The sequence below is a fragment of the Phoca vitulina genome, unplaced genomic scaffold (assembly GCF_004348235.1).
Source record: "Phoca vitulina isolate PV1807 unplaced genomic scaffold, GSC_HSeal_1.0 scaffold7, whole genome shotgun sequence".
NCBI lineage: Eukaryota > Metazoa > Chordata > Mammalia > Carnivora > Phocidae > Phoca > Phoca vitulina.
Genome location: NW_022589710.1, coordinates 44,354,040 through 44,379,083, shown reverse-complemented (window position 1 = coordinate 44,379,083; position 25,044 = coordinate 44,354,040). Strand labels below are relative to the sequence as shown.

Genomic DNA, 25,044 nt, shown 5'->3' with positions numbered 1-25,044 from the left:
TCAGAAAATTGTAATTATTAAGAGTCAATAATGCATGTATACTTCTCAAAGCAACATTATTTTTCCTACGTGGTACATTTTGTATTTATAATGTGCCGTTAATAATGTCTGGGTAGAAGTCAGAACTAGTACATAAGGGCTGCAGTGTGGGGGATTTCATGTTGCTAGGAGAGCTTCATTTGCATACTCCCCATCTTTGGGTGAGTCTGCATTTGTGGCTTCCCATTAGGTATTAACGCAGACCTGGGGATCATTGCCCAGATGTCACTTTTCATCAGTTTCACATCCATCTTTCTGGACAAAGCCTTCACTCTATGGAAAAAGATGAAGCATTAGAACGGGAGGTTCTGTGATCCTGCCAATGTGCTAGTAAAAGCAGTTATTTGGGGAAAAAGGGAAAATTGTTGAGCCCTAACAGATGCTTTTCAACCACCTTTAAAAAGCTCCCTGTTTTCCACAACAAGCTACAATGAAGCTAATGTTTCTGTTATGAAAGCCCTCCACTGCAGTTTCGAATGTCTGCTGCTTTTTTTTTTTTTTTTAAACCGCAGCAAAGGCTAACCCCATTTTCTCTCCAGCTTTACCGGAGAGAATTCTTCCCTAAAGACTGCTGTTTAACTACTTTGTTGCTATTTATCAGAAACCAAAAAGGTGGGGTTTTTTTGTTGCAGTTTTGAATACAGTGAGCGAATTTATTTTGGGCAACGGTAAATTTCACAATTATTATTGCCTGAAGCTCGTCTTCTCAGGACTCCACCCTCTCTACCTTCTAAGTCACTTTTGGCCCGCGATGAAACACGGAATGCATCAGGGCCCGAAGAGATCTTCTGAGAGTTGAGCGTAAAGGAAGAGGTGGAAGTCGCGGGGGAGGATGAGAACATTTTGCAGCCCCAGCTTGGACGCTGAAATAGCCCCCCTGAAGTGTGATAAATGGTAACCGTCCTGTGCACTTACAACCGGTGGAAATGACGAAGGACAAGCGTGCAGACCTTTGGAGGGAAAGTGGAGAGGAAACCCGGGTTTTAAGGCCCAGCTTAGGCTTTATTTGGCAAAACACAGAGCACTTCGCTTTCTGACTTGACCTTCTAGCCTCAGCGCGAAACTGAAAAACTTTCTCTTCCTCCTCTCCCACCCTTTTGCTTGTGGGGTGGGTGTGTTTCCCCTGGAACCCCCAGCTCGCCGGGGTCCCTGAACCCCAACACCACCTTCCAGACCCAGCCTTGAGAATCCAGGTTCGGTCGCATTTCTTCCGCGCGGAAACCACCCGGAGGGGTGCAGGCTCGCCGGACGACCGCCCGCGGCCCCCCACAGCCGGGGGCGCGCCAAGCCGGGCAGTCGGCGCCGGGGCAACCGGGGCGCGCAAAGCCGGGGGCGCGGGCGGGCTGGCGGCTGCAGGGCCCGGCGCGCCACCGCGCGAGCTGCTGGGTCACACGCTGGGCCGCGCCGCCCGCTCCGCGAGGAAGTGACGACTGCGCCGTCCCGAGAGCAACAAAGTTTTGAGTCTGCGGGCCGCGCTCGCCTGCGCCCTGCGCCCTGCGCCCCGCGCCCCTGCGAGCGGCCCCGGGATCCAGCGCGTAGGTGAGCCGCGGGCTGGGCGCCCCCTCTGCCGCCGGGGCGCCGGCGTGGGGCTCGAAAACGCGGGGGGCCGGGGCTTAGCCCCGCGGGCGGGGTTGTGGGGGGCCGGGTTGGGCCGGTCGCGCTGGGCGCGGGGGTGCGGGCAGCGCTGCACGGGGGCGAGGGGGGTGCGGCGCGCTCGGCGGCCCGGATCGGGGGCCCCAGGCTGCTCCCCTGCTGTCGCCGGTTTGCCGCGGGGCTTAAAACAGTCGCGGCTGCAGCCGGGCCTCTCCAGGCGCTGTTCGCGAGAGGAGGGGTGCAGGGAGGGGCTGCCCGCGGCCTGCGTGCGGGGCTGGTCCTCCGCCCGCCGGCCCGCATCCCCACAGGCTGGGCGCAGCCGCCCCCCTCCCCCCAGCCTTGCCCGGTGCTTCCCAGGGAAACGTGCTCTTCCTCTTCGCAGCCCTCGGTGAGGTTGCAGGAAGGAAGTTAAAGGAACTTTCCCCCCACTTTTCTTCGTTTGGCCCTGCAGTGACGAAGAGCAGAGCAACTCGGCCGTTTGGGAAAACAACCCTACGCACTTCCCAAAAGCAAAACCAGAATTGCCTCCCAAGCCCCCTTTCAACAAATCCCTCCCGACTCCCCCCCCCCCCCCCCACACACACCAACGTCCCGAACCTGACAGTGATCCCTAAGGCCTAACACTTTGCAATTTAGCCATAAAAACTGTCAGCACACCCACGTACATATGTGAGTGTTTTCTATATAAAACCCCGAAGCCCGCTTCCAGTGCACTCTGTGACATCTCGCTCTCCTGTTTTCTAAAACTGCTAGGGCTGCAGGATTGTGCTTGCGAACTTTGCTGGTGGTTCCCGCCGCCCTCGGTAGCCTCGTGGCGCAGGGCTTTTTAAAGACCAGCTGAGAAGTTTATGATATCTCTGCAGAGTAACGCGGGGTGGCAGGCCAGGCGGGGGGCGTCGGGGCTCCCTGGATGGGAGGCTGCAAGCGTAGCAGCCGCAGCGGCGGGACGCGTCGGGGTGTGCCGGAATGTCGGTCGGTGCCGTGGAGACTCCCGACGTGGGACGTCTAGAGGGTGAATGGTGCAGTTCCTAGCAGCAGCTTCCTGCCGGCCTGTAATTACAGCGTGATTGCACAGTCCGGCATTGTTGGCATGGATGTTTATACGCAGGCTATTGTGCAAGACCGTGGTGGCTGCGAACAGAACGCAGATTTGCATTGCAAATGCCCGGGACAGATCTGGGCTTGAGCTGCAAGTCACCAAGTTCTTTCTGGCCTTGCACCTTAGGTAGGTGATTTATTTCCGGGCCTCTCCCTTAATCTGGACCACTTGCCAAACACCAGAGAAGTGAGGTAGACCCAGGAGGGCAGCAGAGTCCCTCCACTCCCATCTTAGGCAGCCTAAAAACTATCCCAGGGATTGTACCCTTATTTGTGTCGGTAGAAAATGTGGGATGACGTCAGCAGGAAAAGGAGATGGGAGATGGCTATCAACCTCCCTAAACGGGAAAGCAGTTTGAATTAGCAAAGTTGCACGGTGGCTGAGTGGGGCCTGGTTGCGAAGAGGACACGTCAGACTTGTGTGACTGAGCTGGCAAGCTAGACTTTGAGCCTTGAAGTGTCAGCTGCAGAAACTTAGTAGGTGGGTCCTAATTCCTTTATTGTGTTCTGGGCAAAGGGAAAAGTGCTGGGGCTTGGAGACCGGGTTGTCGGTGACGGTGTCTGGGGTGGGCAGGATGGGGGTGGGGGTAGGGAGTGACAGCCCCCCCAAAGCAGTGACTCAAGTACATTTTGTCCAGAAGAGCCCCAGGCCCATTTCCTGAGCCAGGCCTGCAGCACAGAGAAGGGTGGGGGTCCTCATACCTGCTGAGCTTCTGTGCTGCAGGGAGGGAGCCAAGCCTGCAAGTGTGGAAAGAAGGCAAACAGGTTTTCCTGCAGGGCCTCCGATGTGGCTAACGGTAGTGGAGGGATTTAAAACACAGTCAAAAAGCATGTATAGGATACAGGCAGGGCTATTCTGCTCCTACCCCATGTCTCAACCCGCTCTCTCTTAGAGACAGAGCGGCCTAGGTGGAAGATTCTCGTGGGACCGCGCTCAGCCCCGCAGCACGGGGGTGCTGTGTGACTCCGGGGCACCCTCCCACGGTGCTCAGGCAGCCTCCCTGCTCAGAGTGGCAGGAACCGATAGCCCGGGCACCCTGGAGCTTCCCCATGCCTGGCCTTCTCCCCAACCCAGTAACTGAGTTTCACCTGGAGGGAAAATGCTGTTTTGCAGCCTCGTGCCAACTGTGTGTTATGGGCACAGTGACAATTTGCCAAAGCAAAACATTAGGGCACAGTCCCTGGCAGTCTCCTGTGTGCTTCCAGAGACTCGAGGAAACACATGTGAAATCAGCACATTTCTAGGAAGTCTGGGATATACAAGCCCAGTTGCCACAGGGCTTAGAGCAAAAACACCACTCTGGTAGGGGGTCCTGAGCTGCATGGCTCCTGTTCCTGGTGCGTTTGGGTTTTTCCTGAACTTGACTGTCAAGGTTCTGGTCAGCTGCATCCTCTGACCTGGTTGCTTTTGTAAGAACCTACTGGTGCCCAGCACTAGCCTTGAGGGGCAGAGGAGGGGAGCATTCCCTTATGACCTCAAAGAAAAGACAGCTTTGAGTCGCGGTACTTTGCGTTAATTTAGAACCTGCGGAGCCTAGAGGTGCGGAAAGGCCCTCCAGCGGTGTAGGCAGGAGAGCTGAGGAGAGGGACCCCTTGCTTGTAAAGGCCAGAGAAAGAAGGAAGGAGATTCCCCGGAGTTGCGGCCCCACCAGCAGCCGTTGCCTGCCCACATCTTCAGGTCGGCCTGGCTAATTTTTGTGCCTAACTCAGGCCCTTCTCTTGGCTTGCCCCGATTTGCCTCGGCGTTCAGAGAGCTTGCCCCGCAGCCCAGGGCAAGGCCGGAAACAATCCTGACTTCCTCTCGCACCTTACGGAAATGCTGACTTACGGCCCGGAGTTGCTGCCCAGTTCATGGCCTCTGAGCAGCCCTGCTGCCTCGCCATGCACAACTAGGAACGATCTTGAAAAAGCACTGAGTCAGAACCTGACAGTTTACAAGTCATTTTGTTTTAAGGGGAGAAACCATTGGAGGTAACTCGCAAGCTCAGCAACTCTGTCAAAAACCCCTGTGTGCCACTGAGACAGGCGGATGAAGTCCCCTGCAAGACGGTGGTCTCCAAAAGAAGGCCTTTTACGCTCCCCAGGCCTGATAGTTATATTTCTGCTCATCTGCCTCCTCCCAGCTGCCTCACTCCCTACGCCACAATCCAGTGTTTTGACACCACAACTAACCTCCAAACAAGGAGGCAGAACAGCCCCAGCTAAAAGAGGGCGTGCCAGACTCTGAAGAAGGTGCTGCAGTTTTCCAGATGCCTGGCGGTTCTGTGCTGCACATTTGTTTCCTTCTTTAAAATGTTCTCCCCTTCATTTCTTGTACTCGCTGAAGCATGTCTTTGTGAGACCCTTAAACCATTTTTTTCCTCGTCTACATGACACAGGGCTTTGCTTTGCGACTTTCTGTATCAGGTGCTACTTGAAATATACACAAGGCTTTGCATAAGCCCGGGATAAAGGGCTCTCTGTAATGTCACTTAAAATGCCTGGTTGCAAGGGTCACCCTCTTGCTCAGCAACCTTCAATGGCTCCCCGCTGTCTGCATGGTAAGGATCAAACCTCTAGGCTAGCAGTCAGGGCCTTCCACACAGGGGTCTGGCTACCGCTGCTCTCCTGCCCTAACCCTCTGCTCTGACCCAGTGACCCACTCTGTGTGTTTGTCCAAACTGCCGATGGCAAGCATTCCTACCTCTCATGCTTCCCCGGAAGACTGGAATGCCTTTTTCTTCTGTTCTGCTTGGCTCGCTCTTGCTTTCCCTCCAGCCCTGTTCATGTTCCCCTCTTTAGGAACTTCCCCTGTCCCATCCTGTGCTAACATTCGTCTGGGCCCTGTACTGAAGAAAACCTAAAAACCTGGACTAAAGGATTTTTAACATTGCCTTTGGGCTTCAGTCACACACTTCATTCGGCTTCTTTTTTTAAAAAAAAGATTTTATTTATTTATTTTAGAGAGAGAGAGAGAGTACGAGCATGAGGTAGGGGAGGAGCAGAGGGAGAGACACAAGCAGACTCCATGCTCACCATGGAGCCTGACACAGGCCTCTCGTCCCAGGACCCTGAGGTCATGACCTGAGTGGAAATCAAGTGTTGGACACTCAACCGACTCAGCCACCTAGGTGCCCCACCTTCACCCAGCTTCTTAAATATGCCTTTGGGTGGACCACTGTTAGTCTTTTTCAACTAAACTGGAAGTCCCTGTTTTAAGTGTATTTGTATCTCCAGGCCTGGTGCTCTAACTCGTCGCAAGTCCCAGTAACTATTTGGTGCTGATGATGACGATGATGATAAAATGGCAATAGCTGTCCAGTACCGGCAGCTTGTGTATAGACACACGCGGCCACGCCAAGCACCGAGGACCATGGTTCCTATCCTGTGTTCTGAACATTTACCCAGCTTTGTCTCCTCCTGCCCATTAGCCTCTCTGGCGCCTCCTGGTTTTGCACTTCATCGTTCTGTTCCATTTCCAGAACCTCTTCCTGTGGGTGTCAGATGGTATCTGTCCAGCTTCCACACTGGCTCCTCCTTGTCCCGATTTGAGCCCAGTTGACCTGCCCCACAGTGTCCTGTGCCTGAGCACCAGCTCTCTGGGGAGAGCCTTCGTCATCTGTTTGGCCTGTCCTTCCAAGGGAACCAGTCCGATAGGAGGTAGGGCCAACTCTCAGGCAAGACTTTGGAGGAAGACAAAGAGGTGCTTCCTGGTTCATTGCAGGTTTGTTTTGGCCAGAGAGGCATTGAACCTACAAAGCTAGGCTAAACTATAAAACTGAGTCTCTGGGATATCCTGGCTAAAACCCTAACATTGGCCTTGACTGGGCCAGTTCTCATGCTGTTAATCTCAACTTTGTCATATAAGCTAGATTCTTTTTGAATTGAGATATAATTCACAGACCATAAAATGTACCCTGTAAAATAGATTCCTAAAAAAATTGTTTTATTTCTTTCATTTTTTCAGAAGATTTTATTTTTAAGTAATCTCTACACCCAACATGGGGCTCGAACTCACAACCCCAAGATCAAGAGTCACACACTCTACCAACTGAGCCAGCTGGGTGCCCCCCAAATTTTGTTTTATTTAAAAATAAAATCTGGTAGATTCTCCCCCCCCATTTTCTATTTAAAAAGGTAATATATAAATAGGGTTCAAAATTCAAAAGAGATAAGTTATATAGTATAAAGTAAGTCTCAAAAGTCATTTCAACATTAGACAGGAGATTACTATGTATATTATGCCCATATACACAAATGCAGTAGAATTAGAAAAATAAATATCTATTTCAACCTTGAGGGAAGGAAGACCTTCTTAAGAAAGATATAAAGCAGAAGCCATAAGAAAATATTGATAGATCTGATAACACGAAATTTTCAAAACATAAATTTCCCATTCTCTAATGTTCCCCATTTCTTCAATCCTTCAGTGTCCTTGTCTTAGGCAACTATGATTTGTCATTTTTCAACCATGCTTCCAGAGGTAGCCTCTGCAGATTGAAGAAAATCTGAATATATAAGCAAATTCTGGCGTACTATACACAGGGTTCTGCGTTCTGTTTTTCACTTAATGTATCTTGGAGATTATCCTGTAACAATGTGTGTAGAGCTTCCTCATGTTTTCCTCTGGCTAGATTGTATTCTCCTGTATGAAAATGCCATCATTTATGTAACTAGTGTCCTACTGAAGAGCATTTGGGCTGCTTCCTGTCTTTCTAGACTACACACAATGTTGCAGTTAATATGTCTAATGGACTTTGAATTGAAAATTCTTGAACAACATACATGAGTGAAACTGGGATTTACATAGAAACTATTTCTGAGAAGTTATGCATCAACTACATTTAATAAACCAATAATCTCTAGAATCTGCGGTTTCATTAAGTAATCAACTTTTATTTATTTATTTTAAGATCTTATTTTTAAGTAATCGCTACACCCAACACGGGGCTTGAACCCACAACCCCGAGATCAAGAGTTGCACGCTCCACCGACTGAGCCGGCCAGGCGCCCCTAAACAATCAACTTTTAGAGTTGACTAGGACCTCAGGGACTCTTTCCATCTAGCCCGTTTTACAGTACCCATGGTAACAGCATCTCAGAGAATCTGAGGTTAAGAATTTAAAGCTGGGAAGGGCACTTCTAGTAACTCTCATTTTTAACTAAGGTTCAGAGATGAAAAGTGTCTTCTCTAAGGTCACACAGCTGTTGAATGAAAGGATTGGGGCACAAACCCCACAATCCATTTCTTTTTGCCATCATGCATGGATCATCTTAGTCACCATAATCATTAGTTCCACCATGTCTGTAAGTCAAGGATTCTATCTCTTCGGTTTCCTTAAGGCAGTACACAAAGATTTAAAAAGAAGAAACTTGGGGCACCTGGGCGGCTCAGTTGGTTAAGCGTCCGCCTTCGGCTCACGTCATGATCCTGGAGTCCTGGGACTTGATCCCGGGATCGAGCCCTGAGTCAGGCTCCCTGCTCAGCAGGGAATCTGCTTCTCCCTCTCCCTCTGCTCGCCCCTCATGCTGTCTCTCTCTTGCTCCCTCAGTCTCAAATAAATAAATAAAATCTTAGTAAATAAAAAATAAAAAAATAAAAAGAAGAAACAAACAGCAACAAACAAGGGGGGGTGGAGGGGGAGGTCTTTAAGAAGAGAGTGGGATGCTTTTTTAATAGACTTCTTACCATTTTATTATCTCATTACAATCTTCATTGATCTTAACTGCTATCAACATATTGAGTCCCTAAAAACTCCTAACCAGGCTCAGTTGGCCAATGAGATTACTTAGTATTTTCTAAGCGCAGGATGTGGGTTGGGCAACACTGAGGAAATGGAGAAATCCTCCCAGTTCCTAAGATCCCAGTCGTCTCATGAGGGTCCCAGGAGAAGGCCCAGGAACACACTTTTCTCTGCCCTAAGGCACTAGCCCTCTGTCCACTCTGTCCCCTCCCCAGTCTCCCTGTCGCAGGCCACTGTAAGGAGCCTGCACGGATCTTCCACGTGAGTCTGTGTCCACTTTCTCTGTGGCTTCCCAAGAGCAGGTGTTCCGTGACAACTGAGGAGGCAGCAGCCACTCCCCAACCCCGCTTCCACTTGCCCTAGATGTGGTAAAAAGCTCAGAATTTCCTCTACCATTTCCTCAGGAAGGCTGTGCTGAGCCACCCGGCTGGCATTTCGGATCTGACTTGCCCAGTGCCAGAGAAAAAGAAAACCGGCCAGAGCAGCTGTGGTAACCCCGCCCAGCATGGTTTGCAGGGTACTTTCCCTCGCGTTCTTGATTCGCTCACTCGCTCATGCAGCATGCATTTATTGAATCCCTACTCTGTGCTCTGGGCTAGGTCCTAGGGGTACAAAGATCAAGATTCAGCCTCCCCCTTCAAGGTGCTCACGGTCTGTGAGGGAGACAGACATGAGCAAAAGCCAAGGACGGTTAGTGGCATGGATGTCCGTGTGAATGTGTTCAGGGGTCTGCTGAGGGACTGGTCACTTCTGCCAGGCCAGAGGAGACAGGAGTGTGAAGAAAGGTCCAGGGTGGCCCCAGTGCCTTGCATGGTGCCTCTGCTTGGTGAATGCTGTGGAATGAATGAATGAGAGGCTTCCTGGAGGTCCTGATTTTGAGTGGAGTTCTAAGAAACGAGTAGGTGTCCACCAGGTGGCCAAGAGAATCAGGGCATTCTCCACATGGGGAGCAGCCCAGGCAAGTGGAGTGGAGGCGTGACATGGCCTGGGACGCTCTGGGAACTGCAAGCCGCAGGGTATGAGGGAGCACTGGTGGGAGAGAGTGCCGAAGGGGCAGGCAGGGGTTGGGTCTCGCAGCAGCCCTTCGTCGGCTAAGAGGTTTGGACCCTACTGTGAGAGCAGTGGGAGCCACAGAGGACTCTTGGGGGACGGGGGAGAGGGAGATTGATTTTCTTTTTGAAAGATCATTCAGCTGTGATGTGGAGGGTTGACTAGAGATGGGGGAAGATGGGCAGCAAAGAGACCAGTGGGGAGGTCATTGCCGTCCCTGGGGCAAGATGGAGGAGTCTGAGCCAGAGCAGTGGGGGAGGGAGGAACTGGATCAGGAAGCATTCAGGGAGTTGGGTTGACAGGCCTTGAGGACCAACCAAATGTATAGAGCAAGGGAGAAGTCAGAATATTTGCTCAGGTTTCTACCTGAGATATAGGAGGAAGAACAGATTTTAGGGGAGAGACAATGAGTCTAATTTCAGACATGTTGAGTTGGAGGTACATCCAACTCATGAGATGGGACATCCGAGAGAGAGAGGTCTAATGGGTAGTTGGACATACGGGTCCAGGCAGGAGATCCCAAGAGATGACGAATGGGGGATGTTGCCCTTCTGTGATCCCTAACTAAGCCATCCCAAATAAACATCATTTAAGTAAAAATGATTACTCACCAGGGCGCCCAGGCGGCTCAGTTGGTTAAGCTTCTGACTCTTGATTTCGTCTCAGGTCATGATCTCAGGGTCATGAGATCGAGCCCTGTGTCCGGCTCCGCGCTCAGCGGGGAATCTGCTTCTCTCCTTCTCCTTCTCCCTCTGCCCTTCCTCTCTCTCTCGCTCTCAAATAAATAAATAAATCTTTTAAAAAAATGATGACTTACTGTGCAGCTGCAGCTTCAAGACAAGTTCCAAAGAAACCCAATTACCTCCCTTTAGCCCCTCTGTCTATCAGACCTTCTGGAGCAGACATTTGGGGATCCCAGAACATAGATGGCAGTGGAGGTGGGGAAGCTGATGGCAACACCCAGGAAGAGCATACAGTAGAAGGTGAGAGGATCACCATTTAAGAGGTGCAGTGTGAAGGAATCAGCAGTAGAGACTGGGAAGGAAGGAATGGTGAGGAAGGAAGAACCCCAGGAGAGCATGGTGTCATAGAGCTGAAGGAGGGGGGAGCTTTGCATTTTATGAAAACAGGGACTGTGATTTTGTGCACCTAGTATGGCCGGTGGCACATGGAAAGTTCTCCGTCTAAGTATTTATTAAACTGAGTTGAAATTGATCAACTGTTGATCACTGGGGACGTCAAGAAAGAGAGGACCGAAAAGAATGATTGACCTAGGAATTAGGGGGCTTCTGGGGCTTTGCCATGGGGGCTTCTCGTTTGATTTCACCTCCCTGTGAAATAGGTGGTGCAGGGATCACCTGCCCCAGGGTTGAAGTGGCACATGCAAGTTCTAGAAGCCAGGTTTCCTGGCTCCACGTCCACCTTTCCCTGAGTTGGTGGAGAACTAGGGAAGAGTCCAAGGGAGTGGCAGTGCCTTTAATTTCTGATACTAATGCCCCAAACCAGTAGAACCAGGGATAGGGAGGTTGTTATATCCAGCACTTACGGCATTTGTCCATATTTGTGATGATTAGGTGGCTGCAGTCCTCTCAGATGTGTGGGTATTTAAATTAGACTGCCTTCACAGAGGAAAAGATAGAAGCTTGAGTGTAGGTGTTATCTTGGGGGGCCAGAGGAACCATTGTGGAGGTAAAAGGGCGTAGTGGGGTAATCCAGGCCTTAGGACTCTGGCTAAATTAGGGAGAAAAGGAATGCATCGGGACAATACACGATGGATCCCTGAAAGCCTGAAGAACAAGGGCTCGGACATCGGTCAGGACCGTGGGGGTGTTGGGTGGCTGGAACCAAAGTGAAGGGGGTGACGCTGCTGGCCTTGCATCTCTGCCACCGGCCGACCCTGGACACTGCTGCCCCCTCCAGAATGAGTTCTGAACGCTCCCTGCTTTTCTGTGCCACTCACTCCAGAGGCAGAACCCAGGCCGAGCATCTGGTTGTCCAGCTCAGGTCACGCGCCCATGATCTCCCTGCTGGGGGTACTGAAGAATGAGGCCCTGGAGGTTACGGGCCCCCCAGCAGCAGGTGGAGCTCTGCCTCCCACCAGGGCTCACACTGCCCGATGCCTGAAAGTGGACATGGGAGGAGGAGACGGAGCATCCCCCTTAGGCTATTGAACATATCTACATCTTGATCGTAATCTTTTTTTTGACATTTTTCTGAATCTTTTAGCCTCCAGCTAAACTGCAGGATTCTTATATGCTCTGGAGAGCTAAGCGTTTCATTAGCAATTAGATTTCTGCTCAAGGAGTCTGAATGATTCCAGTGGAAAAGAGAGGTTATCCCAGCATCTGGATCCTCCCTGCACATTTGACTCCACTTGGAAAACTTTATCGCTGCCTTGTGAAGATGGAGTCCAAGGCTTGGCTCTCCCTAGCTAATGGCTTGAGTTCTGTTTCTCCTCTAGGGTGGGGCAAGACTCTCAGGGCCATGAGGTGCTTGGGAGGTCCTACCTTGCTTTTCAGACTGGAGGTTGGCGGTCTGGCTTCAGGCTTGGTTTGTGGCATGATTGAGGTCCCTGGTGCCCCAGCTGTCCAAAGCAACAGGACTGGGCACCTCTCCAGTCCTGAAGATGTCAACCTCGTTGAGATGTTCTACCCAGTATCCTGCCTGAGAGGGAGAGCTCAAGGAGCGAGAACTTGTCTGCCTGGGGCTGTCAGCATCTGCGGTCACATTCCTGCCCAGTTTCCTCATCCACACAATGAGAGGGCATTGGGTTGGGTGAGTGCTGGCTCCCTTCTAGCCCTCCGATCCTCTGGTTGTAGCTCTTTGAAACAAGGGCACCTGGACCGAAATCTTGATCATTCAGTCCCAATAGCCTTAGACAAAGGATTTAATTTCCTTTAAAAAGAAAAAGGAAAATGTAGTTTTGAACTTCCTGGACTCAGGCTGGGGGGACTGCCAGCGATGCAAGAGTCCTTCCCCCTGGTCCCTGCAAGTGGGAGCTGCTGCCTGTGGGAAGCCAGGTCTGTCACAGGCTAGCTGCTGCTGCTTCTTTTTTTTTTTTTTTAAAGATTTTGTTTATTTATTTGACAGAGAGAGAGATAGCGAGAGCAGGAACACAAGCAGAGGGAGTGGGAGAGGGAGAAGCAGGCTTCCCGCCGAGCAGGGAGCCCGATGTGGGCCTCGATCCTAGGACCCTGGGATCATGACCTGAGCCGAAGGCAGACGCTTAACGACTGAGCCACTCAGGCACCCACGGGCTAGCTTCTTACAGCCTGGACTGGAGGCAGTCCTGAGGCGAGGCTTGGTTGCCCCTGTGGGGTCAGGATGGCCCTCCAGAAGGACAAGCAGGCGTGTTCCTGGCCGGGACCCTGGCACAGTTTATACTAACTTGTGCGTTTTTGCCCCCGTGACATGAAATCGTGTTCAAAGCAGCACTGAAATGGAGAAGAAATCTTGAAGGACCTGGTTATTTTACTAAAACAAAGCTTTGCTCACATCCCCCCTCTTACAGACCTTTGCAAGCTGCCCACGTCCTGCAGGAGAAAGCTCACAGTCCTCAGAATGGCGCGCAAGGCCCTCTTTGGAGGCCCAGTGCACCTTCCTGCCTCTTCCCCTGCCACCGTCCCCTTCCCCAGCGTGGCCCGTGTTCTCTCTGCTGCTCAGTGCACTTCTGCTCCTCTGTGCCTGGTGTATTGTTGCTCCCTCTCCCAGGGATGCCCTCCCTGCCCTTTTCCTCCTGGCAGACGCCCACAGGAGCCACCGGAAGTCACCTGCTTCCCCGCTGCCTTCCCGAGCCTCCACCCTAGCGTCTCTGCCATGGAACTTACCCACGGTCGGGGGCTGGCTCCTCACTGGTGCAGCACTGTGCCTGGCCACTGTAGGTGTCCCGTGGTGGGACCGGAAGGGCAGTCTGCGGGGACGGGAGGGAGCAGTGGGCAGGCCCAGGACCTGGCGTGGACCAAGTGGAAATGTGTGGTGGGTGAACTGTTGGTCTCCATGGCAGCCCTCCCTTTGCACCTTTTGGTGGAGTCACGGCCTTGGTGGCTTTGCTGTTTGTCTGAGCCTGCCAAGTAGGCCCCGGTGAGGGTGGGAAGGGAACTTAGGGCCCCAAAGCCTAGCACCTGGGTCCCCCTCACGCTGAGGAGGATTTTGAGGAGACTTCTGTGATGAGGAGCTGGGTTAAAGGTGGCACCCTCCTCCTGATCCTTAAAAAAGGATAAATACCAGCTTCCCTTAGAGAATCCCTTAGTTTTCATGCCTGGCGCTGTCTGCTGGCCTTGCACAGGGAAGGAAATAGGGAAAACGAGTCAGCAGACCATGAGAGAAAAGACTGAGGCTCTTTAAATTGAAAGCCTTATTTAGGCGCCTGGGTGGCTCAGTTGGTTAAGCGACTGCCTTCGGCTCAGGTCATGATCCTGGAGTCCCTGGATCGAGTCCCGCATCGGGCTCCCTGCTCGGTGGGGAGTCTGCTTCTCCCTCTGACCCTCCCCCCTCTCATGTGCTTGCTCTCTCTCATTCTCTCTCTCTCAAATAAATAAATAAAAAATCTTTAAAAAAAAAAAAAAAAAAGAAAGCCTTATTTAATCTGGTGACAGGACAGGACAGGCTGTGGCTCTTCATGTTGAGTGAGAAAGAGAACCAGATCCTCCTGACAATGATTGCAGGGCACAGCGGGAGCCCCAGAGCAGGGACTTGGGGTCTCAGTGTGTCTCTGAGAGGCTTGGACTACATGTGGTTCTTTCCTGCTCAGAAATCCCACAAGCCTATGAACAGAGTCTGGCAGGCGGTGTCCTGATCGTGCATCACAGTGAAACCTGATTGCTCTCAAGGGCATTCCTGGGATTGAACAGTTGTCTGGGGTCTGCATGCCACTTAGAGAGTACTGACGAGAAGCATCTTCCTGCCATGGCTGATGGGGTGGACTTTTTTTCTTAAAGTTGAACCACACTTAGGGCTGAGCCCGCACATGCATGGGCCTCCTTCACTAGTGGTGAGTGCATGGCTTGTATTGTTTGCAGAGTATGTTTCCAGAACTTAGAAACACGTAGTATTTCTAAGGTCTTTAGGAACCCATTCAAGCGTGTTTTTGTTCTTGGCTCCTTGAATCAGCTTAGGGGAAGCTTGGGTGGTAGGGTAGGTTTGATGTCTAGGGAGGTACTGGCTTGTTTTGGAAGGGACAGCCTGTGGGATTTGCCTTTGTTTCTGCCTCCATGGGGCCTACTGCTCCCTCCTATCCATCCCAGCCCTCTGCCTCCCTACCCACATCTCTCTGTCCTCCTTCTTCATCCCTCCACAACAAATCAGTTGAGTTACCTCCAACATCCATGCAATCCTAAGATGTGTGCTCCAGATGCCTGACCCAATGGGGACTTGTGGAAAGTAGATTTTAAGAGTAGACCTTGGAAAAAAAAAAAAAAAACAAGTAGACTTTGATTGGTAGGATTGGGAAGTATTGTCAGGAAAACTACCGTGGAAAATAGGCAATCCAGGTAACTGACACAGATATATATATATATGTATATATATATATATATAATTTTTTTTCTTTTTTTTGAGAGAGAGAGAGAGAAAGAGCATGTCTATGCAAGTGGGGGATGGGGGAGGGGCAGAGGGAGAAGGAGAGAGAGAGAATCCCAAGTGGGCTCCATGCTCAGTGAGGAGCTGATACAGGGCTCAATCTCACGACCCTGGCACTCCTGAACAATATATTTTTAAAATGTAGAATTTGAGGGGCACCTGGGTGGCTCAGTTGGTTAAGTGCCCGACTCTTGATCTCATCTCAGGTCTTGATCTCGGGTTATGAGCTCAGGCCCCATGTTGGGCTCCGTGCTGGGCATGGAGCTTACTTAAAAAATGTAGAACTCGAAGCTATTAAAAAAATGTTAATTTCCGGGGTGCCTGGGTGGCTCAGCCGGTTGAGCGTCTGCCTTCGGCTCAGGTCATGATCCCAGGGTCCTGGGATCGAGCCCCGCGTCGGGCTCCCTGCTCAGCGGGGAGCCTGCTTCTCCCTCTCCCTCTGCCTGTCTCTCTGCCTACTTGTTCTCTCTCTCTCTCTGTCAGATAAATAAATAAAATCTTTTAAAAAAAAATGTTAATTTCCTTTTAGCTGTAAGTATTACTCTTGGGAATTTCTTCTTTTTTTTTAAAAGATTATTTATTTATTTACTTATTTGAGAGTGAGAGAGAGCACACACACGAGTTGGGGGAAGAGCAGAGGGAGAGGGAGAAGCAGACTCCTTGCTGAGCAGGGAGCCTGACTGGGACTCCGGGATCATGACCTGAGCTGCTTAACCAACTGAGCCAGCCAGGTGCCCCTCTTGGGAATTTATTCTAAGGAAATAATTCTAAAGAGGAAAAAAGCTATATGCATAAAGATATTTATAGCAACATTGTTTAAAATAGCAACAAACTGTAAACAGCCTAAATGTTCCACATGGTTATGTAACTCATGAGTTCGTGATAACCTAGATCCAGTGGAATATTGTGCCATTGTTAAATTAATATGAAGGTGATACTAATTCATAGGAAAATGTTGATGAATTTTGGTGAAAGAGTGGTTTTTATTTTAGCAGGCAAAATTGCAGATACACTTGAGTGCATCAAAACTGATTACACTGGCCATAGTATAAATTGGCACAAGGTAAATACTGGATTTAGGTGATGTGGCTATGAATAGAGTATTTTGTGTGTTTGAAATTGCTTTAAAAATATATATACTTTATATACTTTTTTTAAAAAAAAAGACCTTCATGTATCAAAGACTTTGGCTCTGGGTGGGAAGGCCAGGGGGAGGGAGCTCCAGGCCTCCCATCTGTTACCGCCAGGAAGACAGAACTGCTGTGTCTTATCAGCCACCTGCACCGCGGGGGCTGGAGGCTTCAGATTGGCTAACTGAGTCTTTTAGTGATGGAAAGCCTGACCTCACAGGCTGGCTAATTGTATAACTTCGGGGCTCCCAGCGTGGACTCTGCCTGGTGGAGGTGACCTCCAAGTGGCCTCAGAGCCCCAGATGATTGCTCACACCTGGTTTTCCAGGGAACCAGCCCCTTGAGTACATGTGGCCCTGAGACTCAGCTCTGAGCCGCCCGCTCACCTCCAGGCTGCCTGCCTGGTCCTGGGGGCCTCAGCCACAGGGGGGAGGCAACCTATTCTCTCTTTTGCAGTTCCATAGGCAGCAGCGAGGGTGTGCTTTGCACACTGACCTCCTGCGGCCCTGCTTAACCCAGGTAGGGCCCTAGTGAGTTAGCGTCTTGGGTGTTTGCAGTATTGTACATATTTATTATAGGATTGAAACTTTGAGTTGCCCTTTATTGCAAGCCTTGGAAAGCCCCCCACATTTATCCAGTCTACCTCTACCTGCTTAGCAGTCAGGGCTCTCTGAACCCCCATCTTGCCATGAGCTCTGCTGGGACCTGCAACTGTAGGTGTGCCCTTGTGGCTGAGCAGCTGACCCTCTTCTGACCACCTTCTCATATCTCTGGCATCTCATAACCTTGGGACGCCTAGTGAATAGCCTTCTCACTGTCCACCCCACTCTGGTCCTGCCTCCCCATGTGTGTGTATCCTTTTCTTCTTAATGGGGCACTTTCTTGACATGTGGAGTGTCTGTGTGGAGGGCCCTTGATTGTCCTTTCCCTGTGGCCAGTGTGATTCAGGGCACGCAACGGAGACTCCTCGGTGTTGTTTGGAGTCCTGAGGTGGGTGGGAGCTGGAGAGCCCTGGGCAGACCTTGCGTAGGCAGGTCGGAGCCTGCTAAAACAGAGGCCACGGCAGCAGTGCGTGTGTGGAGAGATGTCGGGGCCCTGCTGGGGTCCCGGTTATCTCGAGCACCTATCTGCGGAAGCCAAATTCCAGAACTGTCAAAGGTCTGGAGTTTCTTTGTTCAGAGATCAGACCGAAATGGGCCCTTGTGGCTAGAGGTTGGCCAGGGTCAGGGAGAAGTTGGAAAGCTTGGGGGCTCAGGGCTCACCTGGATGCTCCTGAGGGGTACGGAGGCCAGTTTCATATCTTCCGTGATGTGTTTGGAGGCCGGGCGGGGGTGGGGGAGAATATCCATGTGCTTCCCTGGAATGTTCCTAGATGCCAAAGTCCCATCCCCACCCCATACAGCGGCCTCCAGCCTGCTCTCATGGGATCATTGCTGGTGGTGTGGACACAGTCTAAGTAACAAGCTGTCTTCCTGAGCCCAGGACCCAGCAGTAACTGCTCGTCTCAGTTCCCTAATTTAGAGACCACGTGCGTGCCCCAGGGCTGTCAGCAGCTAGATTTCTTGAAGCTTGAAACACATTTCCATAGAAACAATGCTATAAATGGTGGTTGGGTTCCTAGGCTAGCCCACAGAGAGCCCCGGTGTCACCTCTGAAGTTGCTGAAATAAGGTATTAGTAAAATTGAGAGCGAAAATGCAGCAGCGAGATCTAGCCCCAGGACGTTAGAGGTTAAATGGTGTGGGTTTATTTGTGTAACTTTGTTTCTTTAGCGGGAGGTATCTTTTCCAGCCCTCCTGCTAAGGGAAGCTCTGGGGCCATCCTCCTGCCCACAGTCATAGCCCTGTCTCTCCCAGCTTGCATCCGTTCTTCCTCCCTCCTCAGGCCAGGAGCCTGGGCTCACCTGCTTCCCGGGAGCTGGGCTGGGTATCTTTATGGTGAGGAAATCCTATTCAATGGCCCTGACGTTATTATCATCGTCATCATTGTTATTTAAACCATCTCCATCTATTTAGAGTAAACATCACACCTTTGCAATTTGTGCTGTTCAGGATTTCTCTTCTGACTGCTGCTAATGTTCCTGTGGATGTTTTAACCTAGTTTGTAAGTCCACCTTTACTATTTCTTTGTGCTGATTTTGTCACATAGCCTGATCAAATGGTTTCGTCAGATTGCTTCCATGTGCCGAGCCCTTTCAGGTTTTGTTCTGTTACCATACCATACCATAACCGGAGTGGATTTCAGTTTTGGAGGGTCTGCAAATAGGTGCTACGAGCATCGTTTGTAAAAACTCCTTTGTGATGCTATTTTAGATTATTTTCATGGAATCTGGTCTCCCAGTCATAATTACCTGATCAAGGTCTTCAACTCTTGCAACACAGTGCCAAGTCACATTCTGGAAAGGTTTGGACAGGTTCGAGGCACAGCAACATCTGTACGACTGTCTCCTGATGGCCCTGCCGTCAGCAGCTTTCTTATTTACTTATTTGCACGTGGAGTCCAGGTCATAATGGGTCCTTAATGGTGTTCTAATTTGCATATCTTAATTTGCTGGTGAGACTGTACATTCTTCCTCCTGATGATATACTGTTTGTGTTTCTTCATGTGTCAAACTCTGTTCATCTTTGTGTCTGTAGAACCTCCCCACTTCCATCTGTCTCCTTAAACCACTCTCCTATGGAGAGACACAATGTCCTGCCTTCCTTGCTCCCTCGCTCCCTCCTGGGTGGGGCCCTACCCATGGCCTGGGCTAACCGGACTCCGCACCTGCCTGGCTCACCCCCTAACTGGCTGAGACTGGTGCTCTGGGTGTGGAGGGAGGGGAAGGGGAGGGACAGACACTGGAGGCCCAGTAATGGAAGTCAAAGGGGAGGTAGGTGTGGTGCCGGGGCTTGCCTGAGTGGTTCCAAAATAGGTTCCTAAAGTGACCTCCTTGTGGGGGGCTGCTGGGGAGGTTCTGGGGGCAGCCACGCAGGTTGTTAGGGCTGGAGAAGGCATTGCAGTTCATCTGGTCTAAGCGTCACCCACTCCAAGGCCCATAGGGAACAAGGACATTCTCAGTAAGAGAGGCTGGCTGGCTATAGGAGAACAGCACAGGTGAGATGATAAGTGGCCAAGGAAGCAGTGGAAAATTGGGGTGTGGGAGTCCCACTGCAGTGCTGCTCCTGTCTAATGCCACCCCCCTCGTGTAGCTACTCTGCCCCACCTCCAAGTAGGAGGGCTCAGTGTGGCCAGTGTTCCAGTTTTTTTCATGACAAACCAGAAATCCTGATTTTTTTTTTAATTTTTAAAAAGATTTATTTATTTGAGAGAAGGAGAGAGAGCAGGGGAGGCAGAGGGAGAGAGAGTCCCAAGCAGACTCCGAGCTGAGCATGGAGCCTGACACAGGGTTCGATCTCACAACCCCAAGATCATGACCTGTGCTGAAACCAAGAGTTGGACACTTAACCAACTGCGCCACCCAGGCGCCCCCAGAAATCCTGATTTTTAGTTCAAATCTCCTGATTAAAAAAAAATGTTAATAGTAAGTTTAATTCACTTCAAATCAAACACATTATATGAGTCAAATAAAATATATCTGGGGGTGAGAATGGATTGTGAGCCTCCAGTCTGTGACTCCTAATTATTCACCTTCCTTACTGGAAAAACACAAGCCCAGGAAGGTATCCTCATATATCAGAGAGAAGGACTTGGAGAGGCCAGTGATTGAATTCCATCTGTGTGACCTTGGAAGAGGTGTTTAACCTTTTTGAACCTCAGTTTCCTTATCTGTATAATGGGAATCATGGCTTCCTCTCAGGGTGCTGGGTGGACCCATTGGGCTCACATCACATCAAGCATTTAGTAGACCTTTAATAAATGTGTTGCTAGGTGCTGCATGGGACCATCCAGAAAACTAGAGGAAGAACCAGGCTTAGAACTTTGCTCTCCTGACTCCCAGTCCAGAGCTTGTTCCACATCACATTGGCCTGCTTCCATGGGAGTTTCTGGAAGTGTCTGGAACAGGGGTCCTTCTGATCCCTGTGAAATTGCAAATCACTTTATGAAAGCTTGATTGCCGCACAGCTCCTGAGCCCAGGCAGTGGATCCTCTCAGCTCTGTGGACTTCGCCTTGTGGGCTCCAGAACCCAGGAGATTGAGGCTCGGTAGTAGTGGTGGTGGTAGGAGTAATAGCAGTAGGAGTGGTGGTAATAGTGGTAGTGGTGGTAGCAGTAGGAGTATTGAACCTGAGACACCAGTAATTATCAGATGCACCGTTATTTTATGTACAACTAAGAAAGAAAAAGCTGCTGATTAAACCATGACATGCACTCTGAAAAAAAATTTAAAAAAATAAACCATGACATGCTCTGTTGGTTGTAAGATGCATCCTGATTTCGGAGAGGTTAAAACGTGCATTTGGAATGGAAGAAATAGTAATGAAAGCAGTGATGATGATAATAATAATAATAATAATGTTACATTTTATTGCTTACCTCAAATTTTCACATGTATTCTTTTATTTGTGCATTTATCAACAAGAATTTACTGAGTACCCACCATGTGTAGGCGCCAAGGATACAAGGCGACTAAGATCTAGACTGTGCTCTGATCCTAGTAAGGAGATAGCTCAATAAGCAGAACAATATATCAGGATGGAGGAAAGATGAACAAGGGGGTGCCACGGGAGTTCCTTAGGAGCAGGGACAGAGGCAGTGAGGGGTGCCTGGGACTGACTTAGGAAGTGCTTTCGGGGAAGGGGATGAAGGAAGCAGGCTAGAGCTGGGGAGGACGTTATGCAAAAGCAAAAGAAGGATGTGCCGCAGCTGGAGCTCGATAGCTTCAGCCAGACCCCACAGGGATCCCAGAAGTATGACTTGCACCATCACAGAATTGGTTCCACCTTGAGATGAGGGGGCTGAACTTTTCGACCCATCCCCTTGCCCCACCCCCTAGTCAATCACTGGCTCTAGAGCTCTCTGCCAGCAAAGGCTCCCTTTGAAAAGGGGGCAGCTATGAACCCTTAGTAAGTAACACAGTAGCTGGGGGATTGTGCACCAGTCTGATAAAGGAGATCCAGGAGGGCTCCAGCTGTATGTACTCCAGTGGCCTTCCTCTGCTTGGAGTGGTCAAGGAAGGCTTCCTGGAAGAGTTGCCATTGAGCTCAAGTCTGATGGGAGACTAGGGGTGTGGGTTTACCTGTGGATGAAGGTGCGGGGAGGAGGAGCATGTGTGAGCAAGCAGGCGTCTTGAAGAACTTCAGCTTGTTTGGCTGTGTGGCCCTGGGGCTGGGAAGTAGGACAGAGCCAGTCATGCCTGAAGTGTCCACACCTAACAGTTTGGCTAACGGGCTCAGCCTTTTGCGGAAGAATGCTGGGAACTATTGAAAAGGGATGTAAGGGCTCTAATGGCAGTGAGGATGGTGAGTGTGCGAGGCCAGAAGCAAGGGGATCGATCCGGAGATGAGAAAAAACAATGGCCAACACTTACAAAAGACTTCATGTGTGCCACATACTGTGAAGCTCTTGTCTCCATTTTGCAGATGAGAAAACCAAGCGGTTAAGGAACTTGCTCAAGGTCATCAAGCTAGCATGAGCCAAGATTTGGATTTAGGTCTCAGCTTTTGCTCTTAACCTGTACAGTCCCATGAACACGAGCTTGGGATTCTAGTCCATGACCTATCAGTATTTGTTTTCATTTAAAAATAATGTTTTTAAAGCATGCCCCATTGCACACACTCGATCTTGTGGGTCCTGTTCCTCCTGGCCCACGGCCACAAGGTAGGGAAGCTGAGCTCCCGCGAATAGCCAGTGACGGAGTCCGTCTGGGGCTGGTTCCGCAGGGGGCGTGGAACCGCGCTGAAAGGAGGCCTTGGCTCTGTGAAGAAAGGGTGCTTCTGTCCCCGTGGCCCTGCTGGCCCGCCCTCCCTGGCAGCCACACCTGTTGTGTCCTTCCCACTACGCCCAGCCAGACGTTGCTCCCAGAGTGACAGCAGCAACTGGGGACATCTGCAGAAGCTCCCTCTCAGGCCTGACAATGGCACTAAGAACCTAGCCCGGGCCTGCAAGAGAGGGAGGTGGAGGCGAGGGTAGGTGGGAGGGCCAAAGGATGCAGCCAGCTGTGGGCTGGTGTGGCAGGCGTGGCCCTGCCCCAGAACAGGTGACGTAAATGTGAAAGGAGGAGGAGGGTCTCCCGGGTGTTCAAGGGTAAAAGAGAAGACAGTGCAGGGACTTCGTGGCACACGGTGGCTTAACTTACTGGCTGGGGTGGTTTTGAGCTCCCTGCCCCCTCAGAAAGGACATGACAAAAAGGGGTGAGGAGAAGGCAATGGCCATCCAAAGAGCATCCCTCCTCAGGCTGGTGGGTGGCATTGGGGAAGAAGAATGGTGGAAAGGACACGAAGAGACTGGGAGGCGAGCCTTGGAGGGACACCCGGATGGAACTCTGTGTCAGGGTTGGAAAGAGTCTGGGCTGAGCCCAGCAGAGGGTCACCCTGAGGCGGATGGGGATGGACTCAGGGGTCTTCAGGGGGGAAAAAGATCTTGCCTGGACTAGGTTCTTGAAAGAAAGAAGCTAGTTTTCGGAGAAGGGGATATAGGCTAAAACAGTAGAAATAAGAACAGTTGTAAGCCCTTAAGTGTACATAGCATGATACCGTCATAAAGCAGTTTTGTTGCCCTTGGAATTCTCCCAAGCCCATAGAAGGTGTGTGTGCTCTCATTGTCCATGTAACAAATTCAGTACATCTGTTATGGGCCCGAAAAAGTGAGGCTCAGAGGTGTCAACTTTCCTAAGATCACGCAGGGTGTTAGCGGTAGTTTGGCAAGACTCCGTCCTGGTTCACTGTTTTTCCCACAACCTGTCTTTTCTTCTGTTGTAACTGTAGGTAATGAGGTCTTCGAGGCGGCGCCTTTATTCTGCAAAGGGAAACGACAGCGGGGACACAAGGAACCCAGCACTGTCGATTTGTAATTTCCCCAACTGTATTTGTTCCTCAGTTCCCCAGACTCCAGTAAAGGTTGCTTATTCGCTGAAACACACCATTTGTGCTGGCCTCCATGGAAAGATCCTGACAGAGAAGGGACAATGGAAAAAGGGCAGGAATGCAGGCTGGGGTTTGGGGGGAAGAAAACCCCTGTTGAAATAGTGACTGATGGCAGCAGAAAGTTCATGGAGGTGGGTGTGTGGGTAGGGACGACCTGGCTTCCTTGGAAGCTTTTTTTCCCCCTCTTAATAACACCTTTATTGGAATATAATTCAATACCACAGAATTCACCCTCGGAAGCTTTTTAATGGTCTTGGGCTGTCCCAGAAGTGGACACTGCTGATGGCCACTCGGGGCAGTGACGGGCACTCGGAGCCAAGTCCAGAGAGCTGGTGCAGCCCCAGGAAGCCTCTGTAAGGCCATTTTCTGCCCTCATCGGGACCCAGAGTTTGTAAGCCTGTCTTGGGTGCTTTGCCTCCCACACTCCCTGGGACCTGGAGCTCTGTGCTCCTCTCTTCCCTGCAGCTTGTAAAGGTCGAGAGAAGCCCGCTCTATGGGGAAAGTCCCTAGAACACCTTATTTTCTTCTCCAAAGGGCACCCTTCTTGGCTGCCCCAGAGACTAGAGCTTCTAAAACCAAAACTTTCACTTCACATGTCAGTGATTCTGCACTGTCATATCTGCAGCCAAACTGACCTCCAGGGCTTTCTCGGAAGAGCTGCAGCTGTCTGTGCACATCCTCATCGGCCTGCCTGTGGGAGGCGGACTTCTCCTGCAGGGGGGTGGGGGGGCGTCGGACACCATCTTGAGCCCTCCTCCCCTGCACGGACACGTGCCCCTTTCCTTCCTCTCCTCTTTCTGAAATGGCCTGAGTCTGGAAGTTGAGTTGGGGTGAAGGGATGTGCTGTTCCCAGATGAGTGGGACTCCTCCGGGTCCCTGACTTCTGTTTCTTATGCACCCCTGCCACCTTCCCCCCCTACTCCTCCTGCTGCTTCCTGGGCCGGGGGCCCAGCAGCCCCGGGCCCAGCAGCCCGGCGTGGGACAGGGAGGAAGTCCTGGCGGGACGAGGCTGAGTGAGGAGTGCCCTTTGGAGTGGCTCCCACTCGTTCCCTTGAGGTTGGGCCCTGGCTTCATGGTGGCAGGCTCTTCTAGGAATGTGCTTCCCAGCTGGGTTTTCTGGTTGGTTGGGAACATCCCTGGGCTTGCTCTGGGCTGGCTTGAGGCCAGATTTCAGGGTTAGGCCCTGGGGGTGGGGGAGAGGAGGACAGGATGGCCAGAGGCCTGCAGACCTGGCAGCCGTGGGCACTGGACACCAAGTGGCTTTGCTTTTGCTTCCCTCACTTGGATGAGGTGTCAGTGGGAATGAAGAAATCAGACAAATGGAAAAAAACAAAAAGCCTTTACACCAAACCCCTGCCTAGGAGTCCTGAGAGTCTAGCCTCTACTTGGGGGCCGGGCCTGCATGCCTGAGCACCCCAGTCCCTCAGCTGCTCACTGTCTTCCTCTGGGGGAGCTGGGAAGAGGAACAGAGAAGTGACAAATGTTTGGCTTGCCCTGTGATCTTGCGCAAGTCACTTAACCTATCCAAACCTCCATGTGCTCGTCCATAAAACGAGGGGGATAAAACTCTCACACACGTAGGGTTGTTGAGTAGGCTGTGTGTGGGGACGCACTTTGAGTATTGTCAGGAACAATACCGTCATTGCAGATGCTAAATCCTAGAGCCTGGGCTTTTCTTTGTTGGAGGCGGGTTCCCTGGCTCCTCCATTCACTTTTTATAATCACGGAATCCTGGATTTTAAACTGGAAGGGAGGTCATCTGGTGCAGTCCCCTGGCATAATTATCTCTATTTGGAAGATGAGACTGCTTT

At 51.0% G+C, this 25,044-nt stretch overlaps 1 protein-coding gene across 1 annotated transcript in view; it reads left to right on the top strand.

Moving 5' to 3' along the window:
- Positions 1-1,460: 1,460 nt before the first annotated feature.
- MIDEAS (mitotic deacetylase associated SANT domain protein) overlaps positions 1,461-25,044 on the top strand; it is a 62,409-nt gene continuing 38,825 nt past the window's right edge. The window contains exon 1 of the mRNA XM_032405535.1: positions 1,461-1,578. The gene's annotated coding sequence lies outside the window, so the exon portion shown is untranslated. The remainder of the gene's footprint in view (positions 1,579-25,044) is intronic.